Source organism: Neolamprologus multifasciatus, chromosome 11, assembly GCF_963576455.1.
Source record: "Neolamprologus multifasciatus chromosome 11, fNeoMul1.2, whole genome shotgun sequence".
Classification (NCBI taxonomy): domain Eukaryota; kingdom Metazoa; phylum Chordata; class Actinopteri; order Cichliformes; family Cichlidae; genus Neolamprologus; species Neolamprologus multifasciatus.
In genome coordinates this window covers 59,041-64,136 of record NC_140449.1, presented here as the reverse complement: position 1 = coordinate 64,136, position 5,096 = coordinate 59,041, and the positions used below count along the sequence as shown (strand labels likewise).

Genomic DNA, 5,096 nt, shown 5'->3' with positions numbered 1-5,096 from the left:
TTCATGTTTTTCTCTCAGGAAGAAAAGATTAAGGCAAAATTAAACAGAATCATCCAGAAGCAGAAGAAAAAAAGTCTACAGCAGTCTGACAGAGACAGTTGAGAACATTATGGAAGAAGGCTACAAGAGTAAGAAATAAGATCAGAGCTTCACAACTTATCACTTAAACAGATATTTATGTTTGTTATTATTCAGCATAAAAAGTCTGAAGAGTTTTCTGTCTTTTTGTAGAGGCTTTAGCATTTACAGGAGAAGACACGCTGTACAACATGAGGGAGACTATTAAAAACCACGTGAACTCAAAGGACATGTTTGAGCAGGCAAAAAACACCATGTTAGAGAAGTTGTATGATTTGATGGTTTGTCATGTTTTATAAAGAATTATGATGAACATATTTTGTCATAACTCACCTGAAGGCTTTTTCTGTATTTAACTGGAATAGACTTATACAGAAATGTATGTTTCCATTTATATTTTTCATCCAGTCTGAGAACCTTCTAAATACAACTTTAACACAATATCTTGGTCTGTGGTAAGTGATGAAAAACTTTACATTTTTAAATTAGGTATATGTCTTGGAGACTCTGGAGAAAACTATGAAGGAACCTATTGGACTTTCATTCAAGGCTGAAGAGTGCTTACTCCCAGGTAAACAGTTTTCTGTAATTACATTGTTTGCCTTTCCTCTTTATCTTTGCAATCATGCAGCTGATAACAATAAGGGTGTCTATTTATCTTTTTAATTAATTTGTTACTCATTTAGTCACACATTTATGTATGTGTGTCACTCTGGGAGGAAACAATTCAAAAAACGTTTTGTTTTTCAGATGTTTCAACAGAGCTTAAGATGGTGAAGAAACATTATGATCTACTTGTAGGCACTCCAGATGATGAAATATAACTGGGTAAATCCTAAGATTTTATCTTCAGTATGAAATTATTGTTGTTAATTAAAAAAAAAAAAAGTCAGTGTTTTTGTCTTTTATAGACAATAGATTCTGTTTGCTTGCTTTGGCTCTGATGGAGGCGGACGCATCTCTCTCCCTCCCTTATCTTTCCTGCTTGGCTTCTCATGTCTTATATCTGGTCGTGTCTATCTCTAACCCCAGAAGAGCCTCTCAGTCCTGATCTCTAATACCTAAAGAAGAACTATGAATTTGATCAACTGATCCCTAAATGCAATTGACACTCACTTCTCGATGAAAAGCCTGGGTTCGGGAGAGTTCAACCGTCTTGGAGGGACGTTCCCTGCCGGATACACGATGGCAAGAGAAGTGGCATGTCGTGTGCCTGGCGGGACTTTCGACTGAGGACATTGAAGACATATTCCTATTTGGAATCATTATAACAGGATTCTTGCTGATCGGAGATGGCTTGGCCCTGGTTTATTGGAAATTGAAGAAAGCAGTGACAGCTGTTATAAACCCCACAAGGCTACCCGCTATGATCGAAGCTATGGGTAGAGCTGTGAGTAGTCAGAACAACTGTAAAATTCTGATTTCCTGCAAAGGCTGTGGACTATTGACTTTTGCTTAACTAGGTGAAAGGACAGTCTCTCAAGCTGAACACAGGATACACATACACACGCACACACAGACACACACACACACACACACACACACACACACACACACACACACACAGATACGCACTCACCTACCCTCACCCATCCCAAACGCCTCCAGTGCATGTCATGTGCTTACGTGGTGTACATGTGAATATTCATGTGCTTTTTTTGTGCTAAGGTGTTTTTTCACTGTCCTCAAACTGGTCTCCCAGTTAGGAGCCCAGTTTAAGTCTTTTTTTTGTCTCCTCTTGTCCCTGATGTGTGTACCTTCACTGATTTTTTGTATGGCATGGCTACGTCTGCATTACAGTTTTTGGAAATATGAAATCACTATAATAGTGTAGAAATTTGTATTTAAACATCTTTACATTGACAGAAATTGGAGTTTCTATGGTTTGACCCATTTGTGATAGAAGTGAGCTGTATGTGGCCTACGATGAAAAATAAGTTTTACATCCTGTGAGGCCTTAAGCCTTGTTATTATTTGGTGGGCCTGTTTTATTTCCTTTTGTTCAGGTCATCATTAGTGGCTCCTCCCATCTATTACGACTCAAGGAATTCACCTGTTTGGGAACCTATGTAAGGTGATATTCTTTTAAGATGGCGGCCACTCTCCCCCTCCTCTAAGAAGGCTGGAGCTTTTCTGGCACCCAATTTAGTTTTTTTTCCCCCCCGCTTTTGTGGCTTTTGCAGTTATTTCTAGTTTCAGTCACTTGTAGGTAGGTTATAGGTAAGCACATAGTTGTAGTTTTTTCTGCTTTACCTCTGTTTGTGCTTAATAAATGAATATGGTAAAATTATTTGTGTGGAATTCCCTTCTTTGTCATGTCCCTAACAAGCTGTGCATATTAATAATACTATTACTACTAATAATAATAATTCATTTTATTTGAGGGTGCCTTTGTAAAACCCAAGGTCCCCTTACAAAGAGAAAAAGATAAACATGGATAAAGATCAATAAAACAGTAGATAAAAATAGATTAAAATTAATTAAAATACAACCCCCCCCCCCCCCACACACACACACACACACACGCACACACAAATAAAAAAGCAACCAAGATTTGACAACAAGTAAAATCTGACTTAAATAAGGAAAGGGAATCTATTGTTCTTATAACTAGAGGAAGTGAGTTCCAGAGCCAAGGAGCAGAGCAACTGAAAGTTCTGTTCCCCATTGTGATAAGACCAGCATAAGGAACAACAAGATGAATGGCAGATGAAGATCTGAGAGAGCGGGAAACAGTGGTGATATGAAGCAGATCACAAAGATAAGGAGTGGCAAGGTTCTGGATGCACTCAAATGTGAGAACTAAAATTTTTAAGTTTATCCTAGCTTGTATGGGTAACCAGTGAAGCTGTTGAAAAATTGGGGTGATATGGTCTCTTAAGTGAGTATGAGTTATGACCCAAGCTGCAGGATTCTGAAGAAGTTGAAGTTTATGGAGGGACTTATTAGAGAGACAAAATAAGAGGGAGTTGCAATAATCAATCAGAGAAGTAATAAGACAATGGACAAGGATGGCAGCAGCATGGGGAGTAGGGAACTAAGCAAACTAAGCAACCAACTGTATTTGGCACATACACAATCATACAGAGTACAACATGTATAAAATGCTTGTGTCCGAGCTGTGGACTGGCTGCAGACGTAGCCACGCCATTCCAGGGCTTGGTTTTAGCATGGAGGGTCTAGCCAGGACCCTTACTGGATACCGGGTGGGAAGGGACAAAGTCGGTTAATGATACATAAGTGAAAGTATGCAGACCGGGTTATGTAATTAATGTGAGACTGAAATGAGAGAGTACTGTCAAATATGGCACCCAAACTCTACAGTAATACCTAGTTTAACAATTATTATTCACACCAAATACAAGCTTTATACTGACATGCAATGTGAATGGAATTGTAGGAGAAATAATAATAATATATTTTAATATTGCATTGTTAATCACCAATTAATGGCCAATCACATTATATGGTGCTACTATAAATAGCTGCCATCTGAGCAGTTGTTAGAGGTTGGCCACTTTGTTTCATACTCAGGTGATGTTGTTTGATCAGCCTGGGCCTGGGTGGGCACTTAATACCTTTAGAGCTTTGTTCAAGTTTTTTTCTGCCCGTATCAGTATATATGTATACATATTTATAATATGCAAATCAATATTTCAAAATAAATTATTTATCAAATTAAACACTTATATGATTTTTGAATTCATTTACTTATTTCTCTTTTTTAAATTGTAACTTGAAAATCTGTTTTTTCTAATTTGTAATTTAAAAATGCTTTTTGAAATGAGGTTTTTATTGAGAGTTAAAAAATTTGTGAAATCTGTTTTAGTTTGAAGTATTTATTAATTGATTAATAATTCATTTTGAAACATTGATTTATAAATTGTGTTATTAAGTTATTAAGTAATACATTAATTTAGCAATTTTTAAATGAATAAAATAATTTTGTATTTTGTTACACAATTCATTATTTTAACACAGATGCACTTCGATGCACTTGACTCTTCTGGTCCTCCATATTGACATCATTGGTTTCTTGCTCTTCTCCCTAATATCCCGCAACACACACACACGCACACACACACACGCACACACATACACACATCTGCCCCGTGTTGTCAAATGATGTAATGTTTGTTTTTGTTGTGACTGTGCGTAAAGCAATGGTGGCAGGGAGGAGGGCGTTCCTCCTGAATGAAGTATTTGAATTAGCCTTATACGATTTGCAAATGAATGTGATGCAAATGTCTTGATCATAATTTTTACTTGCCAGAGATTCGGTTTCTATTTGTGTAAAATAAATGTAAATAAATGTAAAAATAAATGTCACACTTGTCCTTGAGACTATCTATTACTCTCGATGACATTACTTTTGCGTCAAATCTTGAAGTTATGTCCGTCAATGTGAATAATAAACAAATATGTGGGACTGCTTTAAAGGGGTTATATCCCCCCCCCCTCCCCAACACACACACACACACACCCCGGACCTGTTGTACCTCGTCAGTCTACGGCACAAAATTAAAGGAAGGGGGATTATTTCAGAATAAAAGTACTGGTACGATATCATGAATTAGATGCCCTTCCATCTAAGCATCCCTCACTAGCTCACCTGTTGCTGTATACATCCGGGTCTTCCACCTGCCTTCTCAAGCTGTTACAGGTAGAAGTCGTGTAAATTTTTCTGCTCCCTCCGACTGAATTGGTTACATTTTTGTTGATTGGTGCTACTCATGTTTTTGTAGAGATCACCTGCGGATTGTTTCCTCTGAAGTTTTCCCTCCACCGATTGCTGGTATGTTTTAATTCTGTGCGTTTAATGATTTTACTTCGCAGTAAACAGGTGTGTTTATAGGTCGTAGCTGCAGAAACCTTCACTCTGAGAATTGGAAGACGCTGTTTGTAACTTTGATTTTTCACGGTCTTAGCTTTATTTCTGTCACAATTTTACCGTGCATTCACAGCATGTCTGGTCCTGGGTGGGCGGCTGATAGCATTACAGTGGCGCCGCTACTGTT

The 5,096-nt window shown here is 37.7% G+C and overlaps 1 long non-coding RNA gene across 1 annotated transcript; it reads left to right on the top strand.

The window, feature by feature from the left end:
* Positions 1-573: 573 nt before the first annotated feature.
* LOC146507520 (uncharacterized) lies at positions 574-1,860 on the top strand. Its single transcript, XR_014877045.1, has 3 exons — positions 574-649; positions 829-906; positions 1,111-1,860. It is a non-coding gene; the product is annotated as an uncharacterized LOC146507520 (long non-coding RNA).
* The last annotated feature ends 3,236 nt before the right edge of the window (positions 1,861-5,096 follow it).